This window comes from Vicugna pacos, unplaced genomic scaffold (genome assembly GCF_048564905.1).
Source record: "Vicugna pacos unplaced genomic scaffold, VicPac4 scaffold_14, whole genome shotgun sequence".
NCBI classification, from domain to species: Eukaryota; Metazoa; Chordata; class Mammalia; order Artiodactyla; family Camelidae; genus Vicugna; species Vicugna pacos.
In genome coordinates, this window is record NW_027328735.1 from 86,778 (window position 1) to 113,603 (window position 26,826).

The 26,826-nt window shown below is 45.9% G+C and overlaps 1 long non-coding RNA gene across 1 annotated transcript in view; it reads left to right on the top strand.

Annotated features, from left to right (window-relative positions):
- LOC140692600 (uncharacterized) overlaps positions 1-26,826 on the top strand; it is a 62,908-nt gene that overhangs the window by 34,604 nt on the left and 1,478 nt on the right. Inside the window, exon 2 of the long non-coding RNA XR_012068160.1 lies at positions 26,673-26,745. This is a non-coding gene — a long non-coding RNA (uncharacterized lncRNA). The remainder of the gene's footprint in view (positions 1-26,672; positions 26,746-26,826) is intronic.

The following is a 26,826-nucleotide window of genomic DNA, read 5'->3' on the forward strand; positions in this document are numbered from 1 at the left end:
CTGAGACTCAGCGTGTGCCATCATCCGGAGCCCTATCCCTCCCTGAACGCTGCCTCTGCTACCTCAAATTTGGCAGCTCGGATCTCGGTCTCAGAATCAACTGTGGGGATATTTTGCACTGGATTCTTTGAGTTCTGTCAGCCAAGCATCTGCTGTGCACTCTTCTAACACTCAGCGCATCACCTTCAATCCCATGTCTCCTGTCCGCTTGAGAGTGTGCGTCCAAGTTAAAGAGAGTTTCACCTTTACTGCTCCATCAACAGGGCTCAGACCATGCACTGGTATCCATTCCCTGCTTTTCCTTCTCCTGCTTCCAGGTGTTCTGAGGCCTCATCCTGTCTTTGGAAGTAACAGACCTCTCTTCGGCAAGTGTCCTGTGCCAAGGGCTGGGTGAGTGGATGTTTCCATTGCTGTGTTCATGGGAGCGAGTGAGCGCAGGTTGCACTGCTTCTCTGTCAACTGGGCATCGATGAATCAACACTTTCCAGATACATTTCACAGAATTGTGATTTTTTTTTATCTCTTGGTTTCTATACAGCCGTGGTGGGAGGGATTGTCCGAAGACTCCAGTTGTGACATTGTGTTGATCTCTCATTTGCAGTCTTTAAAAATTTAATAGAATTTATATAAATGTTTTGGGAGTTATACGAAAATGAATTTAGTTTCTGAAACATACTAAATCGACCTAGAAGCCAGACTTGTCAATTTCGGTAACATTTTGTCAGCTCTAAGGAAAACATAGACAGATAGAATGCAAACTAGCAGTCCGAACTGTTAAAGGGGTCATGTCAACTCTTTACTGTGGAAGCCTCCGAAACCAACAGGAACCATGAAATAACTAATGGAAACATGAAATAACCCCCAAGCTTGGATTCACTTGTGCATGTGGTGCCCTTTACTCCCAATGACACCTACTGGTCAATGTTGGCATTTCAAGGTGTAACATCCCTCTCAAGGAAAATACAAGAGAAAACGAACTAAATATATACATTTAGCTTTGAATCCAAAGAACCTAGAGGCATTATAGCTATGAGAACCCTGCTGCAGCTCTGCTAGGCTTCTGAGAACCAGGTGTTCTTCTATCAGTGATGAGAACGCTTAATCATCCGATCATGTTGGGTAAAGCACTTGAATGCAACCAAGTCTGCACCCCCATGATAGATTGCCCCCGGGGGCTTGACTCAATTGAAAGACGGTCCACATAAGCTGTGTCTTTCATGTCATTGGCGACTTTTACAGTTCCGTTCACTATCTGACTTCTAATATTTACCTAGACTGTCTTGAAAAACGGAGGCCTAATACAGATTCAAGTTCAGTCAAAGATCCCCCTCACTTACCACACTCCCTTCACCCCAGAGAAGACATAAACCCAGCATTTGCTGAATCTAGCGGAAGGCCATCGTTTCTTTGTGGGAGCTAAGTATTCAATTCCTATCTATTTCATACGAGAGTATTTGACCTTTATGGGGTTCCCTGTTGTTCACAGAGGATGAAGCTAGAGGAACTCTGATTCTAGGAGGGGCTTGCTCTTCTCTTACTGGCTTCATTGCAGCTCAGGTACTGATCCCTCAAAATGGATGCCTGAGTGGAGGGGAGGGAAGAGCAAGTGCTTGATAGCTAGGCCCAAACCTGGGAAAAGGCTTACCTGGGCTTCGTGCACTTTGATCTGAATGGCTTGGAATTGCCCCTTGGGTCGTGTGGATTATCTGACCTCTTTCAAGAACATGAGCGTTTTTATCATCTCTGCCATCACTTCTCTTTAGACGTCAGGGATCTTGGACCCGTTCTTGGAGCAGAGAATTGAGGAACTTCCTCCAGTCCACGGTGGCCCTCCCTAAGTTTCTGCTAGTATCAGCGAGGTTCAATATGTCTCATGAATGCCTTTCGAGCCTGCTATCCTCTACAGCTGTCTCCAGGCCAGTATTCTCTATTGTAGCAGAACATCTCTCATCAATGTGTTCGCATCTCTCCTCAATCCGTGCAGCCACATTTTCGGCCAGCTTCTCTTCGTGTCTCCCATAAAGTCGACTTCAACAGGACTGGGCAAGTCTGAAAGGACCTCGGAGCCTCTCCAGTAAGCTGAAGAGAGGCAGATCTTCCACTGTCTGCCCTTTCAGGTTCTGGAAACTGACCCGTGAACTCAGGTCTTTGGGCAGCAGCAGTATCTCCAACTGACACAGCTTCCCGGAACAAAGACCTAAGCCAAGCTCCACAGAGGGCGGCAGCCCCTCCATCGCACTGATCCACCCACAGAACTCTGCCCGGTTACCTAGGATCCACCAGCCACAACAAGCCTCGCGGTACACACCAACATTCCACCTGGAATCCAACCGCTAACTGCCATCCCCAATGGCTGCTGCATCTTGTCAGTGTTGGGGGAGGGGCTGCATCCGACGAGAGGTTCCTAAGGTAAACGTGATTCTACCCACTAGCGTCCCATGGGCCTTTGTTCTTCCCTCTTTCCTTTTGTTCTGATCTGTATGCACTGTAGCAACGGAGGGAAGTGTGTCCATTTTCAGTTGAATGTTTCACACGTCTTTAAACTTTCTAACAGTTCACAGTACACAGAGACCCAGTAAGGGAAACTATTGTTCCTGTAATATGGGCACACCCGCAATACATAGCCGTCGGTTGATTTCTGCTGAAACACCCGCATTCACGGGACATCTATCCATTTGTTTCAAGGGGGCTGGAATTCCTAGGAATGATACAATCCCCAATGTGCACTTTACTGCCTGTCTCTTTTGATCTTAGTACACTTTTGCGGAGCTAATTTTCCTTGTTATAGGCTTGTGCCATTTCTTCTCGACGTAGTGTAGAAGATGGCATTCATTCATCCTGTTGGAAGACTTGCAAGTCTATATCACGGACTAGGAATCCATTGGATTCCAAAGCGGCATTTGGGTTAGGTCACGATATGCTCATATGAATCAATATTTACGAATATAAATGCACGCCTCTGATTTCCAAATACAGGTACTTTCAAGCCGCGATACTGGGTCGATGCGTACTGAGTGATCCTTGACATCACCTTGAGTAATTTCTTTTGAATATTCATGTTACCCTACCCTTTTTGTGTTGTTTGTTTGTTTGATTCTTTCTTGGTCTGCTTCTCGTTTGTTTCGCAAACACGTCAGGCCATGCATCTCTCCGTTTGCTTCCAACAGAGAGTCATATAAGCTGACTCCCTTAAGATAGTGCTTCCAATCCCCTATGATTTCCTGCTTCCCTCTCCCATCTTTAGGGTTTTGATGTCCTCCTTGCCTTCTTCTTGTTTCTTCTTTTCCACTCATGCTCTTCTTGCATTTCCAATAAGGGTTTTCTTCTTTCCATTTCATCTTGCTGCTTATCCCTTCAGGGGAGAATTCTCAACCTTTCTTTTAGGATAAGTTTCGAACTGCTGAATTCTTTTAAGATTTGCAGGTCTGTGGCATTCTCTAGCTCTGCTGTTATTAGAAATGGTGGTCATGTGGCATAGGCTACCCTAGATGGCAGCATTTTGCCATTCAAGCTATGGTCTATGTCCTGGCACTCCTCCCTGTCCTGCAATATTGCTGCTGAGATAGCAGCTGAAACCCCTCTGGAGGTTCTCTTGTGACTATGTTGCTTTCCTCCAGGCGCATTTTAAATCACTGGGATGCTCATGAACTTTGTTGATTTGGATCATACAGCTGCTGCTAAGTCTATTGGGATTCCACCTCTTTTGGACGCTGTGTACTTCCTGAATTCGCCTAGATGATTCTATCTTGGCTTTCAGCAAGTTTCAGTCTGATTTTTCTACACATCACTTTTCAAACATTGTTTGTTTCTTTATCTCTTGCTTTTCCATCTGGGACTCTTGCAAATTTTAGTCTTTCATGCCTTGTCTTCAACCAGGATTCAACAGCAATGTTTTCATTGGTTTGCACTTGCTTTCCTATGTGTGCTTCTGACCGAGGGATTTGTGTTCCCCTGTCTTCAAAGTCATTCACGTGTCCCTCTGCAATATCTCGTCTGCTTAGGACGGAATGTTAGCCCTGATATTTTCTCATCCACTGGGTTTTCCGATATTATTTGGCTCGTCTTTAGGCTTTCTCTTCCCCTTTTCTGGTATTCTGCCTTTTGTGATTCTGAGACACTGTTGTTCTTCAGTGTTTCCCTCACCTCCATTTTCAATACTTGCTCTGGAGAGCGTTTTGCAGTCTAGTTGTCTGAAAGCTTATCTTTAGGGCCTTCAATCTCTTGGGAACTGAAAATGGTACTTCCTTTTCCTTTTACTGTATTTCTTCATCTCTACTGGTCAGGTAATTTCAGGTATCTAATGTAGACTTCTAGGGCTTGGTTAAGTGAAAACTTTAGACTCTTGGCTCTACACAATTGCATGGGATTTCTGTGAGGACAAATTTTCCTAGACATTGATGCCATGTCCAGTTCCTGTGTGTGTTGTCTGGTCTATCTCCAATTGCTGGTGTTGCCTTTGTTGTGATAAACCCCCCATACTATTTCGATTAGGATAACCTCATTTTGATTACGCTTATCTCACAAATCTGAAAGAGCACAGGACACTTCCTCTGGTGGAAATGGAGATTCTAAACTTCTCAGCTCTGCATTCTACTCTATGTTATTTTGGAGTGTTTCCAGAAGAGCAGAGTGTGAGTGCGCTTGTGCTTTGTACTGCCACGGTAATGTCCCACTGAAACCAGTTCTTCCAAGAGCTTCTCTGTCTACAGAAACACCAGTGGAAGCATATCTATGGATGTCACACATCAGGGCCTGCTGGAATGATCCCGCAGCCCGAACTTGGTGTCCTCGCTGCCGAACCGTGCCGGTGCCATCCAAAATGTAGCATCCGCTTTTGAGAGATAAACTGAAGGAAATCCTTCCTCTTCTCATGCTGTGGTCTTGGACCACACTTCCTTGTCCTCTCATCCTTGTGGCACGGGTGCACGAAGGCAACCACAGAGCTGTTGCACATCCTGTGCCTCAAACCAAACCATAATCACAGCCCAGGTTATGAATGTAGCAGATCCTAAGGCTTTTCATTCTGAATTCAAACCCAAGGCCCCCTGGATCCCTCAGACCCGATGCACAATATCTCTCATTCAGCCCCACACATGCTCTATTGGCAAAATGCCAAATTGGTCTCTGGTCCTGCAGATGCACTGGGTGTGGCCATGGGACATATCGATAATTTCAACTGCGCGCGCCAGGGTGGTTGCTTGCTCATTGGGGTCACAGGTCGGTTTGCTCTCTTGATAGGACCCACCACATCCCACAACGCACTCCAGATCCCTGAGACTCAGCGTGTGCCATCATCCGGAGCCCTATCCCTCCCTGAACGCTGCCTCTGCTACCTCAAATTTGGCAGCTCGGATCTCGGTCTCAGAATCAACTGTGGGGATATTTTGCACTGGATTCTTTGAGTTCTGTCAGCCAAGCATCTGCTGTGCACTCTTCTAACACTCAGCGCATCACCTTCAATCCCATGTCTCCTGTCCGCTTGAGAGTGTGCGTCCAAGTTAAAGAGAGTTTCACCTTTACTGCTCCATCAACAGGGCTCAGACCATGCACTGGTATCCATTCCCTGCTTTTCCTTCTCCTGCTTCCAGGTGTTCTGAGGCCTCATCCTGTCTTTGGAAGTAACAGACCTCTCTTCGGCAAGTGTCCTGTGCCAAGGGCTGGGTGAGTGGATGTTTCCATTGCTGTGTTCATGGGAGCGAGTGAGCGCAGGTTGCACTGCTTCTCTGTCAACTGGGCATCGATGAATCAACACTTTCCAGATACATTTCACAGAATTGTGATTTTTTTTTATCTCTTGGTTTCTATACAGCCGTGGTGGGAGGGATTGTCCGAAGACTCCAGTTGTGACATTGTGTTGATCTCTCATTTGCAGTCTTTAAAAATTTAATAGAATTTATATAAATGTTTTGGGAGTTACACGAAAATGAATTTAGTTTCTGAAACATACTAAATCGACCTAGAAGCCAGACTTGTCAATTTCGGTAACATTTTGTCAGCTCTAAGGAAAACATAGACAGATAGAATGCAAACTAGCAGTCCGAACTGTTAAAGGGGTCATGTCAACTCTTTACTGTGGAAGCCTCCGAAACCAACAGGAACCATGAAATAACTAATGGAAACATGAAATAACCCCCAAGCTTGGATTCACTTGTGCATGTGGTGCCCTTTACTCCCAATGACACCTACTGGTCAATGTTGGCATTTCAAGGTGTAACATCCCTCTCAAGGAAAATACAAGAGAAAACGAACTAAATATATACATTTAGCTTTGAATCCAAAGAACCTAGAGGCATTATAGCTATGAGAACCCTGCTGCAGCTCTGCTAGGCTTCTGAGAACCAGGTGTTCTTCTATCAGTGATGAGAACGCTTAATCATCCGATCATGTTGGGTAAAGCACTTGAATGCAACCAAGTCTGCACCCCCATGATAGATTGCCCCCGGGGGCTTGACTCAATTGAAAGACGGTCCACATAAGCTGTGTCTTTCATGTCATTGGCGACTTTTACAGTTCCGTTCACTATCTGACTTCTAATATTTACCTAGACTGTCTTGAAAAACGGAGGCCTAATACAGATTCAAGTTCAGTCAAAGATCCCCCTCACTTACCACACTCCCTTCACCCCAGAGAAGACATAAACCCAGCATTTGCTGAATCTAGCGGAAGGCCATCGTTTCTTTGTGGGAGCTAAGTATTCAATTCCTATCTATTTCATACGAGAGTATTTGACCTTTATGGGGTTCCCTGTTGTTCACAGAGGATGAAGCTAGAGGAACTCTGATTCTAGGAGGGGCTTGCTCTTCTCTTACTGGCTTCATTGCAGCTCAGGTACTGATCCCTCAAAATGGATGCCTGAGTGGAGGGGAGGGAAGAGCAAGTGCTTGATAGCTAGGCCCAAACCTGGGAAAAGGCTTACCTGGGCTTGGTGCACTTTGATCTGAATGGCTTGGAATTGCCCCTTGGGTCGTGTGGATTATCTGACCTCTTTCAAGAACATGAGCGTTTTTATCATCTCTGCCATCACTTCTCTTTAGACGTCAGGGATCTTGGACCCGTTCTTGGAGCAGAGAATTGAGGAACTTCCTCCAGTCCACGGTGGCCCTCCCTAAGTTTCTGCTAGTATCAGCGAGGTTCAATATGTCTCATGAATGCCTTTCGAGCCTGCTATCCTCTACAGCTGTCTCCAGGCCAGTATTCTCTATTGTAGCAGAACATCTCTCATCAATGTGTTCGCATCTCTCCTCAATCCGTGCAGCCACATTTTCGGCCAGCTTCTCTTCGTGTCTCCCATAAAGTCGACTTCAACAGGACTGGGCAAGTCTGAAAGGACCTCGGAGCCTCTCCAGTAAGCTGAAGAGAGGCAGATCTTCCACTGTCTGCCCTTTCAGGTTCTGGAAACTGACCCGTGAACTCAGGTCTTTGGGCAGCAGCAGTATCTCCAACTGACACAGCTTCCCGGAACAAAGACCTAAGCCAAGCTCCACAGAGGGCGGCAGCCCCTCCATCGCACTGATCCACCCACAGAACTCTGCCCGGTTACCTAGGATCCACCAGCCACAACAAGCCTCGCGGTACACACCAACATTCCACCTGGAATCCAACCGCTAACTGCCATCCCCAATGGCTGCTGCATCTTGTCAGTGTTGGGGGAGGGGCTGCATCCGACGAGAGGTTCCTAAGGTAAACGTGATTCTACCCACTAGCGTCCCATGGGCCTTTGTTCTTCCCTCTTTCCTTTTGTTCAGATCTGTATGCACTGTAGCAACGGAGGGAAGTGTGTCCATTTTCAGTTGAATGTTTCACACGTCTTTAAACTTTCTAACAGTTCACAGTACACAGAGACCCAGTAAGGGAAACTATTGTTCCTGTAATATGGGCACACCCGCAATACATAGCCGTCGGTTGATTTCTGCTGAAACACCCGCATTCACGGGACATCTATCCATTTGTTTCAAGGGGGCTGGAATTCCTAGGAATGATACAATCCCCAATGTGCACTTTACTGCCTGTCTCTTTTGATCTTAGTACACTTTTGCGGAGCTACTTTTCCTTGTTATAGGCTTGTGCCATTTCTTCTCGACGTAGTGTAGAAGATGGCATTCATTCATCCTGTTGGAAGACTTGCAAGTCTATATCACGGACTAGGAATCCATTGGATTCCTAAGCGGCATTTGGGTTAGGTCACGATATGCTCATATGAATCAATATTTACGAATATAAATGCACGCCTCTGATTTCCAAATACAGGTACTTTCAAGCCGCGATACTGGGTCGATGCGTACTGAGTGATCCTTGACATCACCTTGAGTAATTTCTTTTGAATATTCATGTTACCCTACCCTTTTTGTGTTGTTTGTTTGTTTGATTCTTTCTTGGTCTGCTTCTCGTTTGTTTCGCAAACACGTCAGGCCATGCATCTCTCCGTTTGCTTCCAACAGAGAGTCATATAAGCTGACTCCCTTAAGATAGTGCTTCCAATCCCCTATGATTTCCTGCTTCCCTCTCCCATCTTTAGGGTTTTGATGTCCTCCTTGCCTTCTTCTTGTTTCTTCTTTTCCACTCATGCTCTTCTTGCATTTCCAATAAGGGTTTTCTTCTTTCCATTTCATCTTGCTGCTTATCCCTTCAGGGGAGAATTCTCAACCTTTCTTTTAGGATAAGTTTCGAACTGCTGAATTCTTTTAAGATTTGCAGGTCTGTGGCATTCTCTAGCTCTGCTGTTATTAGAAATGGTGGTCATGTGGCATAGGCTACCCTAGATGGCAGCATTTTGCCATTCAAGCTATGGTCTATGTCCTGGCACTCCTCCCTGTCCTGCAATATTGCTGCTGAGATAGCAGCTGAAACCCCTCTGGAGGTTCTCTTGTGACTATGTTGCTTTCCTCCAGGCGCATTTTAAATCACTGGGATGCTCATGAACTTTGTTGATTTGGATCATACAGCTGCTGCTAAGTCTATTGGGATTCCACCTCTTTTGGACGCTGTGTACTTCCTGAATTCGCCTAGATGATTCTATCTTGGCTTTCAGCAAGTTTCAGTCTGATTTTTCTACACATCACTTTTCAAACATTGTTTGTTTCTTTATCTCTTGCTTTTCCATCTGGGACTCTTGCAAATTTTAGTCTTTCATGCCTTGTCTTCAACCAGGATTCAACAGCAATGTTTTCATTGGTTTGCACTTGCTTTCCTATGTGTGCTTCTGACCGAGGGATTTCTGTTCCCCTGTCTTCAAAGTCATTCACGTGTCCCTCTGCAATATCTCGTCTGCTTAGGACGGAATGTTAGCCCTGATATTTTCTCATCCACTGGGTTTTCCGATATTATTTGGCTCGTCTTTAGGCTTTCTCTTCCCCTTTTCTGGTATTCTGCCTTTTGTGATTCTGAGACACTGTTGTTCTTCAGTGTTTCCCTCACCTCCATTTTCAATACTTGCTCTGGAGAGCGTTTTGCAGTCTAGTTGTCTGAAAGCTTATCTTTAGGGCCTTCAATCTCTTGGGAACTGAAAATGGTACTTCCTTTTCCTTTTACTGTATTTCTTCATCTCTACTGGTCAGGTAATTTCAGGTATCTAATGTAGACTTCTAGGGCTTGGTTAAGTGAAAACTTTAGACTCTTGGCTCTACACAATTGCATGGGATTTCTGTGAGGACAAATTTTCCTAGACATTGATGCCATGTCCAGTTCCTGTGTGTGTTGTCTGGTCTATCTCCAATTGCTGGTGTTGCCTTTGTTGTGATAAACCCCCCATACTATTTCGATTAGGATAACCTCATTTTGATTACGCTTATCTCACAAATCTGAAAGAGCACAGGACACTTCCTCTGGTGGAAATGGAGATTCTAAACTTCTCAGCTCTGCATTCTACTCTATGTTATTTTGGAGTGTTTCCAGAAGAGCAGAGTGTGAGTGCGCTTGTGCTTTGTACTGCCACGGTAATGTCCCACTGAAACCAGTTCTTCCAAGAGCTTCTCTGTCTACAGAAACACCAGTGGAAGCATATCTATGGATGTCACACATCAGGGCCTGCTGGAATGATCCCGCAGCCCGAACTTGGTGTCCTCGCTGCCGAACCGTGCCGGTGCCATCCAAAATGTAGCATCCGCTTTTGAGAGATAAACTGAAGGAAATCCTTCCTCTTCTCACGCTGTGGTCTTGGACCACACTTCCTTGTCCTCTCATCCTTGTGGCACGGGTGCACGAAGGCAACCACAGAGCTGTTGCACATCCTGTGCCTCAAACCAAACCATAATCACAGCCCAGGTTATGAATGTAGCAGATCCTAAGGCTTTTCATTCTGAATTCAAACCCAAGGCCCCCTGGATCCCTCAGACCCGATGCACAATATCTCTCATTCAGCCCCACACATGCTCTATTGGCAAAATGCCAAATTGGTCTCTGGTCCTGCAGATGCACTGGGTGTGGCCATGGGACATATCGATAATTTCAACTGCGCGCGCCAGGGTGGTTGCTTGCTCATTGGGGTCACAGGTCGGTTTGCTCTCTTGATAGGACCCACCACATCCAACAACGCACTCCAGATCCCTGAGACTCAGCGTGTGCCATCATCCGGAGCCCTATCCCTCCCTGAACGCTGCCTCTGCTACCTCAAATTTGGCAGCTCGGATCTCGGTCTCAGAATCAACTGTGGGGATATTTTGCACTGGATTCTTTGAGTTCTGTCAGCCAAGCATCTGCTGTGCACTCTTCTAACACTCAGCGCATCACCTTCAATCCCATGTCTCCTGTCCGCTTGAGAGTGTGCGTCCAAGTTAAAGAGAGTTTCACCTTTACTGCTCCATCAACAGGGCTCAGACCATGCACTGGTATCCATTCCCTGCTTTTCCTTCTCCTGCTTCCAGGTGTTCTGAGGCCTCATCCTGTCTTTGGAAGTAACAGACCTCTCTTCGGCAAGTGTCCTGTGCCAAGGGCTGGGTGAGTGGATGTTTCCATTGCTGTGTTCATGGGAGCGAGTGAGCGCAGGTTGCACTGCTTCTCTGTCAACTGGGCATCGATGAATCAACACTTTCCAGATACATTTCACAGAATTGTGATTTTTTTTTATCTCTTGGTTTCTATACAGCCATGGTGGGAGGGATTGTCCGAAGACTCCAGTTGTGACATTGTGTTGATCTCTCATTTGCAGTCTTTAAAAATTTAATAGAATTTATATAAATGTTTTGGGAGTTATACGAAAATGAATTTAGTTTCTGAAACATACTAAATCGACCTAGAAGCCAGACTTGTCAATTTCGGTAACATTTTGTCAGCTCTAAGGAAAACATAGACAGATAGAATGCAAACTAGCAGTCCGAACTGTTAAAGGGGTCATGTCAACTCTTTACTGTGGAAGCCTCCGAAACCAACAGGAACCATGAAATAACTAATGGAAACATGAAATAACCCCCAAGCTTGGATTCACTTGTGCATGTGGTGCCCTTTACTCCCGAGGACACCTACTGGTCAATGTTGGCATTTCAAGGTGTAACATCCCTCTCAAGGAAAATACAAGAGAAAACGAACTAAATATATACATTTAGCTTTGAATCCAAAGAACCTAGAGGCATTATAGCTATGAGAACCCTGCTGCAGCTCTGCTAGGCTTCTGAGAACCAGGTGTTCTTCTATCAGTGATGAGAACGCTTAATCATCCGATCATGTTGGGTAAAGCACTTGAATGCAACCAAGTCTGCACCCCCATGATAGATTGCCCCCGGGGGCTTGACTCAATTGAAAGACGGTCCACATAAGCTGTGTCTTTCATGTCATTGGCGACTTTTACAGTTCCGTTCACTATCTGACTTCTAATATTTACCTAGACTGTCTTGAAAAACGGAGGCCTAATACAGATTCAAGTTCAGTCAAAGATCCCCCTCACTTACCACACTACCTTCACCCCAGAGAAGACATAAACCCAGCATTTGCTGAATCTAGCGGAAGGCCATCGTTTCTTTGTGGGAGCTAAGTATTCAATTCCTATCTATTTCATACGAGAGTATTTGACCTTTATGGGGTTCCCTGTTGTTCACAGAGGATGAAGCTAGAGGAACTCTGATTCTAGGAGGGGCTTGCTCTTCTCTTACTGGCTTCATTGCAGCTCAGGTACTGATCCCTCAAAATGGATGCCTGAGTGGAGGGGAGGGAAGAGCAAGTGCTTGATAGCTAGGCCCAAACCTGGGAAAAGGCTTACCTGGGCTTGGTGCACTTTGATCTGAATGGCTTGGAATTGCCCCTTGGGTCGTGTGGATTATCTGACCTCTTTCAAGAACATGAGCGTTTTTATCATCTCTGCCATCTCTTCTCTTTAGACGTCAGGGATCTTGGACCCGTTCTTGGAGCAGAGAATTGAGGAACTTCCTCCAGTCCACGGTGGCCCTCCGTAAGTTTCTGCTAGTATCAGCGAGGTTCAATATGTCTCATGAATGCCTTTCGAGCCTGCTATCCTCTACAGCTGTCTCCAGGCCAGTATTCTCTATTGTAGCAGAACATCTCTCATCAATGTGTTCGCATCTCTCCTCAATCCGTGCAGCCACATTTTCGGCCAGCTTCTCTTCGTGTCTCCCATAAAGTCGACTTCAACAGGACTGGGCAAGTCTGAAAGGACCTCGGAGCCTCTCCAGTAAGCTGAAGACAGGCAGATCTTCCACTGTCTGCCCTTTCAGGTTCTGGAAACTGACCCGTGAACTCAGGTCTTTGGGCAGCAGCAGTATCTCGAACTGACACAGCTTCCCGGACCAAAGACCTAAGCCAAGCTCCACAGAGGGCGGCAGCCCCTCCATCGCACTGATCCACCCACAGAACTCTGCCCGGTTACCTAGGATCCACCAGCCACAACAAGCCTCGCGGTACACACCAACATTCCACCTGGAATCCAACCGCTAACTGCCATCCCCAATGGCTGCTGCATCTTGTCAGTGTTGGGGGAGGGGCTGCATCCGACGAGAGGTTCCTAAGGTAAACGTGATTCTACCCACTAGCGTCCCATGGGCCTTTGTTCTTCCCTCTTTCCTTTTGTTCAGATCTGTATGCACTGTAGCAACGGAGGGAAGTGTGTCCATTTTCAGTTGAATGTTTCACACGTCTTTAAACTTTCTAACAGTTCACAGTACACAGAGACCCAGTAAGGGAAACTATTGTTCCTGTAATATGGGCACACCCGCTATACATAGCCGTCGGTTGATTTCTGCTGAAACACCCGCATTCACGGGACATCTATCCATTTGTTTCAAGGGGGCTGGAATTCCTAGGAATGATACAATCCCCAATGTGCACTTTACTGCCTGTCTCTTTTGATCTTAGTACACTTTTGCGGAGCTACTTTTCCTTGTTATAGGCTTGTGCCATTTCTTCTCGACGTAGTGTAGAAGATGGCATTCATTCATCCTGTTGGAAGACTTGCAAGTCTATATCACGTTCTAGGAATCCATTGGATTCCTAAGCGGCATTTGGGTTAGGTCACGATATGCTCATATGAATCAATATTTACGAATATAAATGCACGCCTCTGATTTCCAAATACAGGTACTTTCAAGCCGCGATACTGGGTCGATGCGTACTGAGTGATCCTTGACATCACCTTGAGTAATTTCTTTTGAATATTCATGTTACCCTACCCTTTTTGTGTTGTTTGTTTGTTTGATTCTTTCTTGGTCTGCTTCTCGTTTGTTTCGCAAACACGTCAGGCCATGCATCTCTCCGTTTGCTTCCAACAGAGAGTCATATAAGCTGACTCCCTTAAGAGAGTGCTTCCAATCCCCTATGATTTCCTGCTTCCCTCTCCCATCTTTAGGGTTTTGATGTCCTCCTTGCCTTCTTCTTGTTTCTTCTTTTCCACTCATGCTCTTCTTGCATTTCCAATAAGGGTTTTCTTCTTTCCATTTCATCTTGCTGCTTATCCCTTCAGGGGAGAATTCTCAACCTTTCTTTTAGGATAAGTTTCGAACTGCTGAATTCTTTTAAGATTTGCAGGTCTGTGGCATTCTCTAGCTCTGCTGTTATTAGAAATGGTGGTCATGTGGCATAGGCTACCCTAGATGGCAGCATTTTGCCATTCAAGCTATGGTCTATGTCCTGGCACTCCTCCCTGTCCTGCAATATTGCTGCTGAGATAGCAGCTGAAACCCCTCTGGAGGTTCTCTTGTGACTATGTTGCTTTCCTCCAGGCGCATTTTAAATCACTGGGATGCTCATGAACTTTGTTGATTTGGATCATACAGCTGCTGCTAAGTCTATTGGGATTCCACCTCTTTTGGACGCTGTGTACTTCCTGAATTCGCCTAGATGATTCTATCTTGGCTTTCAGCAAGTTTCAGTCTGATTTTTCTACACATCACTTTTCAAACATTGTTTGTTTCTTTATCTCTTGCTTTTCCATCTGGGACTCTTGCAAATTTTAGTCTTTCATGCCTTGTCTTCAACCAGGATTCAACAGCAATGTTTTCATTGGTTTGCACTTGCTTTCCTATGTGTGCTTCTGACCGAGGGATTTGTGTTCCCCTGTCTTCAAAGTCATTCACGTGTCCCTCTGCAATATCTCGTCTGCTTAGGACGGAATGTTAGCCCTGATATTTTCTCATCCACTGGGTTTTCCGATATTATTTGGCTCGTCTTTAGGCTTTCTCTTCCCCTTTTCTGGTATTCTGCCTTTTGTGATTCTGAGACACTGTTGTTCTTCAGTGTTTCCCTCACCTCCATTTTCAATACTTGCTCTGGAGAGCGTTTTGCAGTCTAGTTGTCTGAAAGCTTATCTTTAGGGCCTTCAATCTCTTGGGAACTGAAAATGGTACTTCCTTTTCCTTTTACTGTATTTCTTCATCTCTACTGGTCAGGTAATTTCAGGTATCTAATGTAGACTTCTAGGGCTTGGTTAAGTGAAAACTTTAGACTCTTGGCTCTACACAATTGCATGGGATTTCTGTGAGGACAAATTTTCCTAGACATTGATGCCATGTCCAGTTCCTGTGTGTGTTGTCTGGTCTATCTCCAATTGCTGGTGTTGCCTTTGTTGTGATAAACCCCCCATACTATTTCGATTAGGATAACCTCATTTTGATTACGCTTATCTCACAAATCTGAAAGAGCACAGGACACTTCCTCTGGTGGAAATGGAGATTCTAAACTTCTCAGCTCTGCATTCTACTCTATGTTATTTTGGAGTGTTTCCAGAAGAGCAGAGTGTGAGTGCGCTTGTGCTTTGTACTGCCACGGTAATGTCCCACTGAAACCAGTTCTTCCAAGAGCTTCTCTGTCTACAGAAACACCAGTGGAAGCATATCTATGGATGTCACACATCAGGGCCTGCTGGAATGATCCCGCAGCCCGAACTTGGTGTCCTCGCTGCCGAACCATGCCGGTGCCATCCAAAATGTAGCATCCGCTTTTGAGAGATAAACTGAAGGAAATCCTTCCTCTTCTCACGCTGTGGTCTTGGACCACACTTCCTTGTCCTCTCATCCTTGTGGCACGGGTGCACGAAGGCAACCACAGAGCTGTTGCACATCCTGTGCCTCAAACCAAACCATTATCACAGCCCAGGTTATGAATGTAGCAGATCCTAAGGCTTTTCATTCTGAATTCAAACCCAAGGCCCCCTGGATCCCTCAGACCCGATGCACAATATCTCTCATTCAGCCCCACACATGCTCTATTGGCAAAATGCCAAATTGGTCTCTGGTCCTGCAGATGCACTGGGTGTGGCCATGGGACATATCGATAATTTCAACTGCGCGCGCCAGGGTGGTTGCTTGCTCATTGGGGTCACAGGTCGGTTTGCTCTCTTGATAGGACCCACCACATCCAACAACGCACTCCAGATCCCTGAGACTCAGCGTGTGCCATCATCCGGAGCCCTATCCCTCCCTGAACGCTGCCTCTGCTACCTCAAATTTGGCAGCTCGGATCTCGGTCTCAGAATCAACTGTGGGGATATTTTGCACTGGATTCTTTGAGTTCTGTCAGCCAAGCATCTGCTGTGCACTCTTCTAACACTCAGCGCATCACCTTCAATCCCATGTCTCCTGTCCGCTTGAGAGTGTGCGTCCAAGTTAAAGAGAGTTTCACCTTTACTGCTCCATCAACAGGGCTCAGACCATGCACTGGTATCCATTCCCTGCTTTTCCTTCTCCTGCTTCCAGGTGTTCTGAGGCCTCATCCTGTCTTTGGAAGTAACAGACCTCTCTTCGGCAAGTGTCCTGTGCCAAGGGCTGGGTGAGTGGATGTTTCCATTGCTGTGTTCATGGGAGCGAGTGAGCGCAGGTTGCACTGCTTCTCTGTCAACTGGGCATCGATGAATCAACACTTTCCAGATACATTTCACAGAATTGTGATTTTTTTTTATCTCTTTGTTTCTATACAGCCGTGGTGGGAGGGATTGTCCGAAGACTCCAGTTGTGACATTGTGTTGATCTCTCATTTGCAGTCTTTAAAAATTTAATAGAATTTATATAAATGTTTTGGGAGTTATACGAAAATGAATTTAGTTTCTGAAACATACTAAATCGACCTAGAAGCCAGACTTGTCAATTTCGGTAACATTTTGTCAGCTCTAAGGAAAACATAGACAGATAGAATGCAAACTAGCAGTCCGAACTGTTAAAGGGGTCATGTCAACTCTTTACTGTGGAAGCCTCCGAAACCAACAGGAACCATGAAATAACTAATGGAAACATGAAATAACCCCCAAGCTTGGATTCACTTGTGCATGTGGTGCCCTTTACTCCCGAGGACACCTACTGGTCAATGTTGGCATTTCAAGGTGTAACATCCCTCTCAAGGAAAATACAAGAGAAAACGAACTAAATATATACATTTAGCTTTGAATCCAAAGAACCTAGAGGCATTATAGCTATGAGAACCCTGCTGCAGCTCTGCTAGGCTTCTGAGAACCAGGTGTTCTTCTATCAGTGATGAGAACGCTTAATCATCCGATCATGTTGGGTAAAGCACTTGAATGCAACCAAGTCTGCACCCCCATGATAGATTGCCCCCGGGGGCTTGACTCAATTGAAAGACGGTCCACATAAGCTGTGTCTTTCATGTCATTGGCGACTTTTACAGTTCCGTTCACTATCTGACTTCTAATATTTACCTAGACTGTCTTGAAAAACGGAGGCCTAATACAGATTCAAGTTCAGTCAAAGATCCCCCTCACTTACCACACTCCCTTCACCCCAGAGAAGACATAAACCCAGCATTTGCTGAATCTAGCGGAAGGCCATCGTTTCTTTGTGGGAGCTAAGTATTCAATTCCTATCTATTTCATACGAGAGTATTTGACCTTTATGGGGTTCCCTGTTGTTCACAGAGGATGAAGCTAGAGGAACTCTGATTCTAGGAGGGGCTTGCTCTTCTCTTACTGGCTTCATTGCAGCTCAGGTACTGATCCCTCAAAATGGATGCCTGAGTGGAGGGGAGGGAAGAGCAAGTGCTTGATAGCTAGGCCCAAACCTGGGAAAAGGCTTACCTGGGCTTGGTGCACTTTGATCTGAATGGCTTGGAATTGCCCCTTGGGTCGTGTGGATTATCTGACCTCTTTCAAGAACATGAGCGTTTTTATCATCTCTGCCATCTCTTCTCTTTAGACGTCAGGGATCTTGGACCCGTTCTTGGAGCAGAGAATTGAGGAACTTCCTCCAGTCCACGGTGGCCCTCCGTAAGTTTCTGCTAGTATCAGCGAGGTTCAATATGTCTCATGAATGCCTTTCGAGCCTGCTATCCTCTACAGCTGTCTCCAGGCCAGTATTCTCTATTGTAGCAGAACATCTCTCATCAATGTGTTCGCATCTCTCCTCAATCCGTGCAGCCACATTTTCGGCCAGCTTCTCTTCGTGTCTCCCATAAAGTCGACTTCAACAGGACTGGGCAAGTCTGAAAGGACCTCGGAGCCTCTCCAGTAAGCTGAAGACAGGCAGATCTTCCACTGTCTGCCCTTTCAGGTTCTGGAAACTGACCCGTGAACTCAGGTCTTTGGGCAGCAGCAGTATCTCCAACTGACACAGCTTCCCGGAACAAAGACCTAAGCCAAGCTCCACAGAGGGCGGCAGCCCCTCCATCGCACTGATCCACCCACAGAACTCTGCCCGGTTACCTAGGATCCACCAGCCACAACAAGCCTCGCGGTACACACCAACATTCCACCTGGAATCCAACCGCTAACTGCCATCCCCAATGGCTGCTGCATCTTGTCAGTGTTGGGGGAGGGGCTGCATCCGACGAGAGGTTCCTAAGGTAAACGTGATTCTACCCACTAGCGTCCCATGGGCCTTTGTTCTTCCCTCTTTCCTTTTGTTCAGATCTGTATGCACTGTAGCAACGGAGGGAAGTGTGTCCATTTTCAGTTGAATGTTTCACACGTCTTTAAACTTTCTAACAGTTCACAGTACACAGAGACCCAGTAAGGGAAACTATTGTTCCTGTAATATGGGCACACCCGCTATACATAGCCGTCGGTTGATTTCTGCTGAAACACCCGCATTCACGGGACATCTATCCATTTGTTTCAAGGGGGCTGGAATTCCTAGGAATGATACAATCCCCAATGTGCACTTTACTGCCTGTCTCTTTTGATCTTAGTACACTTTTGCGGAGCTACTTTTCCTTGTTATAGGCTTGTGCCATTTCTTCTCGACGTAGTGTAGAAGATGGCATTCATTCATCCTGTTAGAAGACTTGCAAGTCTATATCACGGACTAGGAATCCATTGGATTCCTAAGCGGCATTTGGGTTAGGTCACGATATGCTCATATGAATCAATATTTACGAATATAAATGCACGCCTCTGATTTCCAAATACAGGTACTTTCAAGCCGCGATACTGGGTCGATGCGTACTGAGTGATCCTTGACATCACCTTGAGTAATTTCTTTTGAATATTCATGTTACCCTACCCTTTTTGTGTTGTTTGTTTGTTTGATTCTTTCTTGGTCTGCTTCTCGTTTGTTTCGCAAACACGTCAGGCCATGCATCTCTCCGTTTGCTTCCAACAGAGAGTCATATAAGCTGACTCCCTTAAGATAGTGCTTCCAATCCCCTATGATTTCCTGCTTCCCTCTCCCATCTTTAGGGTTTTGATGTCCTCCTTGCCTTCTTCTTGTTTCTTCTTTTCCACTCATGCTCTTCTTGCATTTCCAATAAGGGTTTTCTTCTTTCCATTTCATCTTGCTGCTTATCCCTTCAGGGGAGAATTCTCAACCTTTCTTTTAGGATAAGTTTCGAACTGCTGAATTCTTTTAAGATTTGCAGGTCTGTGGCATTCTCTAGCTCTGCTGTTATTAGAAATGGTGGTCATGTGGCATAGGCTACCCTAGATGGCAGCATTTTGCCATTCAAGCTATGGTCTATGTCCTGGCACTCCTCCCTGTCCTGCAATATTGCTGCTGAGATAGCAGCTGAAACCCCTCTGGAGGTTCTCTTGTGACTATGTTGCTTTCCTCCAGGCGCATTTTAAATCACTGGGATGCTCATGAACTTTGTTGATTTGGATCATACAGCTGCTGCTAAGTCTATTGGGATTCCACCTCTTTTGGACGCTGTGTACTTCCTGAATTCGCCTAGATGATTCTATCTTGGCTTTCAGCAAGTTTCAGTCTGATTTTTCTACACATCACTTTTCAAACATTGTTTGTTTCTTTATCTCTTGCTTTTCCATCTGGGACTCTTGCAAATTTTAGTCTTTCATGCCTTGTCTTCAACCAGGATTCAACAGCAATGTTTTCATTGGTTTGCACTTGCTTTCCTATGTGTGCTTCTGACCGAGGGATTTGTGTTCCCCTGTCTTCAAAGTCATTCACGTGTCCCTCTGCAATATCTCGTCTGCTTAGGACGGAATGTTAGCCCTGATATTTTCTCATCCACTGGGTTTTCCGATATTATTTGGCTCGTCTTTAGGCTTTCTCTTCCCCTTTTCTGGTATTCTGCCTTTTGTGATTCTGAGACACTGTTGTTCTTCAGTGTTTCCCTCACCTCCATTTTCAATACTTGCTCTGGAGAGCGTTTTGCAGTCTAGTTGTCTGAAAGCTTATCTTTAGGGCCTTCAATCTCTTGGGAACTGAAAATGGTACTTCCTTTTCCTTTTACTGTATTTCTTCATCTCTACTGGTCAGGTAATTTCAGGTATCTAATGTAGACTTCTAGGGCTTGGTTAAGTGAAAACTTTAGACTCTTGGCTCTACACAATTGCATGGGATTTCTGTGAGGACAAATTTTCCTAGACATTGATGCCATGTCCAGTTCCTGTGTGTGTTGTCTGGTCTATCTCCAATTGCTGGTGTTGCCTTTGTTGTGATAAACCCCCCATACTATTTCGATTAGGATAACCTCATTTTGATTACGCTTATCTCACAAATCTGAAAGAGCACAGGACACTTCCTCTGGTGGAAATGGAGCTTCTAAACTTCTCAGCTCTGCATTCTACTCTATGTTATTTTGGAGTGTTTCCAGAAGAGCAGAGTGTGAGTGCGCTTGTGCTTTGTACTGCCACGGTAATGTCCCACTGAAACCAGTTCTTCCAAGAGCTTCTCTGTCTACAGAAACACCAGTGGAAGCATATCTATGGATGTCACACATCAGGGCCTGCTGGAATGATCCCGCAGCCCGAACTTGGTGTCCTCGCTGCCGAACCGTGCCGGTGCCATCCAAAATGTAGCAGCCGCTTTTGAGAGATAAACTGAAGGAAATCCTTCCTCTTCTCACGCTGTGGTCTTGGACCACACTTCCTTGTCCTCTCATCCTTGTGGCACGGGTGCACGAAGGCAACCACAGAGCTGTTGCACATCCTGTGCCTCAAACCAAACCATAATCACAGCCCAGGTTATGAATGTAGCAGATCCTAAGGCTTTTCATTCTGAATTCAAACCCAAGGCCCCCTGGATCCCTCAGACCCGATGCACAATATCTCTCATTCAGCCCCACACATGCTCTATTGGCAAAATGCCAAATTGGTCTCTGGTCCTGCAGATGCACTGGGTGTGGCCATGGGACATATCGATAATTTCAACTGCGCGCGCCAGGGTGGTTGCTTGCTCATTGGGGTCACAGGTCGGTTTGCTCTCTTGATAGGACCCACCACATCCCACAACGCACTCCAGATCCCTGAGACTCAGCGTGTGCCATCATCCGGAGCCCTATCCCTCCCTGAACGCTGCCTCTGCTACCTCAAATTTGGCAGCTCGGATCTCGGTCTCAGAATCAACTGTGGGGATATTTTGCACTGGATTCTTTGAGTTCTGTCAGCCAAGCATCTGCTGTGCACTCTTCTAACACTCAGCGCATCACCTTCAATCCCATGTCTCCTGTCCGCTTGAGAGTGTGCGTCCAAGTTAAAGAGAGTTTCACCTTTACTGCTCCATCAACAGGGCTCAGACCATGCACTGGTATCCATTCCCTGCTTTTCCTTCTCCTGCTTCCAGGTGTTCTGAGGCCTCATCCTGTCTTTGGAAGTAACAGACCTCTCTTCGGCAAGTGTCCTGTGCCAAGGGCTGGGTGAGTGGATGTTTCCATTGCTGTGTTCATGGGAGCGAGTGAGCGCAGGTTGCACTGCTTCTCTGTCAACTGGGCATCGATGAATCAACACTTTCCAGATACATTTCACAGAATTGTGATTTTTTTTTATCTCTTGGTTTCTATACAGCCGTGGTGGGAGGGATTGTCCGAAGACTCCAGTTGTGACATTGTGTTGATCTCTCATTTGCAGTCTTTAAAAATTTAATAGAATTTATATAAATGTTTTGGGAGTTATACGAAAATGAAGTTAGTTTCTGAAACATACTAAATCGACCTAGAAGCCAGACTTGTCAATTTCGGTAACATTTTGTCAGCTCTAAGGAAAACATAGACAGATAGAATGCAAACTAGCAGTCCGAACTGTTAAAGGGGTCATGACAACTCTTTACTGTGGAAGCCTCCGAAACCAACAGGAACCATGAAATAACTAATGGAAACATGAAATAACCCCCAAGCTTGGATTCACTTGTGCATGTGGTGCCCTTTACTCCCGATGACACCTACTGGTCAATGTTGGCATTTCAAGGTGTAACATCCCTCTCAAGGAAAATACAAGAGAAAACGAACTAAATATATACATTTAGCTTTGAATCCAAAGAACCTAGAGGCATTATAGCTATGAGAAACCTGCTGCAGCTATGCTAGGCTACTGAGAACCAGGTGTTCTTCTATCAGTGATGAGAACGCTTAATCATCCGATCATGTTGGGTAAAGCACTTGAATGCAACCAAGTCTGCACCCCCATGATAGATTGCCCCCGGGGGCTTGACTCATTTGAAAGACGGTCCACATAAGCTGTGTCTTTCATGTCATTGGCGACTTTTACAGTTCAGTTCACTATCTGACTTCTAATATTTACCTTGACTGTCTTGAAAAACGGAGGCCTAATACATATTCAAGTTCAGTCAAGGATTCCCCTCACTTACCACACTCCCTTCACCCCAGAGAAGACATAAACCCAGCATTTGCTGAATCTAGCGGAAGGCCATCGTTTCTTTGTTGGAGCTAAGTATTCAATTCCTATCTATTTCATACGAGAGTATTTGACCTTTATGGGGTTCCCTGTTGTTCACAGAGGATGAAGCTAGAGGAACTCTGATTCTAGGAGGGGCTTGCTCTTCTCTTACTGGCTTCATTGCAGCTCAGGTACTGATCCCTCAAAATGGATGCCTGAGTGGAGGGGAGGGAAGGGCAAGTGCTTGATAGCTAGGCCCAAACCTGGGAAAAGGCTTACCTGGGCTTGGTGCACTTTGATCTGAATGGCTTGGAATTGCCCCTTGGGTCGTGTGGATTATCTGACCTCTTTCAAGAACATGAGCGTTTTTATCATCTCTGCCATCTCTTCTCTTTAGACGTCAGGGATCTTGGACCCGTTCTTGGAGCAGAGAATTGAGGAACTTCCTCCAGTCCTCGGTGGCCCTCCGTAAGTTTCTGCTAGTATCAGCGAGGTTCAATATGTCTCATGAATGCCTTTCGAGCCTGCTATCCTCTACAGCTGTCTCCAGGCCAGTATTCTCTATTGTAGCAGAACATCTCTCATCAATGTGTTCGCATCTCTCCTCAATCCGTGCAGCCACATTTTCGGCCAGCTTCTCTTCGTGTCTCCCATAAAGTCGACTTCAACAGGACTGGGCAAGTCTGAAAGGACCTCGGAGCCTCTCCAGTAAGCTGAAGAGAGGCAGATCTTCCACTGTCTGCCCTTTCAGGTTCTGGAAACTGACCCGTGAACTCAGGTCTTTGGGCAGCAGCAGTATCTCCAACTGACACAGCTTCCCGGAACAAAGACCTAAGCCAAGCTCCACAGAGGGCGGCAGCCCCTCCATCGCACTGATCCACCCACAGAACTCTGCCCGGTTACCTAGGATCCACCAGCCACAACAAGCCTCGCGGTACACACCAACATTCCACCTGGAATCCAACCGCTAACTGCCATCCCCAATGGCTGCTGCATCTTGTCAGTGTTGGGGGAGGGGCTGCATCCGACGAGAGGTTCCTAAGGTAAACGTGATTCTACCCACTAGCGTCCCATGGGCCTTTGTTCTTCCCTCTTTCCTTTTGTTCAGATCTGTATGCACTGTAGCAACGGAGGGAAGTGTGTCCATTTTCAGTTGAATGTTTCACACGTCTTTAAACTTTCTAACAGTTCACAGTACACAGAGACCCAGTAAGGGAAACTATTGTTCCTGTAATATGGGCACACCCGCTATACATAGCCGTCCGTTGATTTCTGCTGAAACACCCGCATTCACGGGACATCTATCCATTTGTTTCAAGGGGGCTGGAATTCCTAGGAATGATACAATCCCCAATGTGCACTTTACTGCCTGTCTCTTTTGATCTTAGTACACTTTTGCGGAGCTACTTTTCCTTGTTATAGGCTTGTGCCATTTCTTCTCGACGTAGTGTAGAAGATGGCATTCATTCATCCTGTTGGAAGACTTGCAAGTCTATATCACGGACTAGGAATCCATTGGATTCCTAAGCGGCATTTGGGTTAGGTCACGATATGCTCATATGAATCAATATTTACGAATATAAATGCACGCCTCTGATTTCCAAATACAGGTACTTTCAAGCCGCGATACTGGGTCGATGCGTACTGAGTGATCCTTGACATCACCTTGAGTAATTTCTTTTGAATATTCATGTTACCCTACCCTTTTTGTGTTGTTTGTTTGTTTGATTCTTTCTTGGTCTGCTTCTCGTTTGTTTCACAAACACGTCAGGCCATGCATCTCTCCGTTTGCTTCCAACAGAGAGTCATATAAGCTGACTCCCTTAAGATAGTGCTTCCAATCCCCTATGATTTCCTGCTTCCCTCTCCCATCTTTAGGGTTTTGATGTCCTCCTTGCCTTCTTCTTGTTTCTTCTTTTCCACTCATGCTCTTCTTGCATTTCCAATAAGGGTTTTCTTCTTTCCATTTCATCTTGCTGCTTATCCCTTCAGGGGAGAATTCTCAACCTTTCTTTTAGGATAAGTTTCGAACTGCTGAATTCTTTTAAGATTTGCAGGTCTGTGGCATTCTCTAGCTCTGCTGTTATTAGAAATGGTGGTCATGTGGCATAGGCTACCCTAGATGGCAGCATTTTGCCATTCAAGCTATGGTCTATGTCCTGGCACTCCTCCCTGTCCTGCAATATTGCTGCTGAGATAGCAGCTGAAACCCCTCTGGAGGTTCTCTTGTGACTATGTTGCTTTCCTCCAGGCGCATTTTAAATCACTGGGATGCTCATGAACTTTGTTGATTTGGATCATACAGCTGCTGCTAAGTCTATTGGGATTCCACCTCTTTTGGACGCTGTGTACTTCCTGAATTCGCCTAGATGATTCTATCTTGGCTTTCAGCAAGTTTCAGTCTGATTTTTCTACACATCACTTTTCAAACATTGTTTGTTTCTTTATCTCTTGCTTTTCCATCTGGGACTCTTGCAAATTTTAGTCTTTCATGCCTTGTCTTCAACCAGGATTCAACAGCAATGTTTTCATTGGTTTGCACTTGCTTTCCTATGTGTGCTTCTGACCGAGGGATTTGTGTTCCCCTGTCTTCAAAGTCATTCACGTGTCCCTCTGCAATATCTCGTCTGCTTAGGACGGAATGTTAGCCCTGATATTTTCTCATCCACTGGGTTTTCCGATATTATTTGGCTCGTCTTTAGGCTTTCTCTTCCCCTTTTCTGGTATTCTGCCTTTTGTGATTCTGAGACACTGTTGTTCTTCAGTGTTTCCCTCACCTCCATTTTCAATACTTGCTCTGGAGAGCGTTTTGCAGTCTAGTTGTCTGAAAGCTTATCTTTAGGGCCTTCAATCTCTTGGGAACTGAAAATGGTACTTCCTTTTCCTTTTACTGTATTTCTTCATCTCTACTGGTCAGGTAATTTCAGGTATCTAATGTAGACTTCTAGGGCTTGGTTAAGTGAAAACTTTAGACTCTTGGCTCTACACAATTGCATGGGATTTCTGTGAGGACAAATTTTCCTAGACATTGATGCCATGTCCAGTTCCTGTGTGTGTTGTCTGGTCTATCTCCAATTGCTGGTGTTGCCTTTGTTGTGATAAACCCCCCATACTATTTCGATTAGGATAACCTCATTTTGATTACGCTTATCTCACAAATCTGAAAGAGCACAGGACACTTCCTCTGGTGGAAATGGAGCTTCTAAACTTCTCAGCTCTGCATTCTACTCTATGTTATTTTGGAGTGTTTCCAGAAGAGCAGAGTGTGAGTGCGCTTGTGCTTTGTACTGCCACGGTAATGTCCCACTGAAACCAGTTCTTCCAAGAGCTTCTCTGTCTACAGAAACACCAGTGGAAGCATATCTATGGATGTCACACATCAGGGCCTGCTGGAATGATCCCGCAGCCCGAACTTGGTGTCCTCGCTGCCGAACCGTGCCGGTGCCATCCAAAATGTAGCAGCCGCTTTTGAGAGATAAACTGAAGGAAATCCTTCCTCTTCTCACGCTGTGGTCTTGGACCACACTTCCTTGTCCTCTCATCCTTGTGGCACGGGTGCACGAAGGCAACCACAGAGCTGTTGCACATCCTGTGCCTCAAACCAAACCATAATCACAGCCCAGGTTATGAATGTAGCAGATCCTAAGGCTTTTCATTCTGAATTCAAACCCAAGGCCCCCTGGATCCCTCAGACCCGATGCACAATATCTCTCATTCAGCCCCACACATGCTCTATTGGCAAAATGCCAAATTGGTCTCTGGTCCTGCAGATGCACTGGGTGTGGCCATGGGACATATCGATAATTTCAACTGCGCGCGCCAGGGTGGTTGCTTGCTCATTGGGGTCACAGGTCGGTTTGCTCTCTTGATAGGACCCACCACATCCCACAACGCACTCCAGATCCCTGAGACTCAGCGTGTGCCATCATCCGGAGCCCTATCCCTCCCTGAACGCTGCCTCTGCTACCTCAAATTTGGCAGCTCGGATCTCGGTCTCAGAATCAACTGTGGGGATATTTTGCACTGGATTCTTTGAGTTCTGTCAGCCAAGCATCTGCTGTGCACTCTTCTAACACTCAGCGCATCACCTTCAATCCCATGTCTCCTGTCCGCTTGAGAGTGTGCGTCCAAGTTAAAGAGAGTTTCACCTTTACTGCTCCATCAACAGGGCTCAGACCATGCACTGGTATCCAATCCCTGCTTTTCCTTCTCCTGCTTCCAGGTGTTCTGAGGCCTCATCCTGTCTTTGGAAGTAACAGACCTCTCTTCGGCAAGTGTCCTGTGCCAAGGGCTGGGTGAGTGGATGTTTCCATTGCTGTGTTCATGGGAGCGAGTGAGCGCAGGTTGCACTGCTTCTCTGTCAACTGGGCATCGAT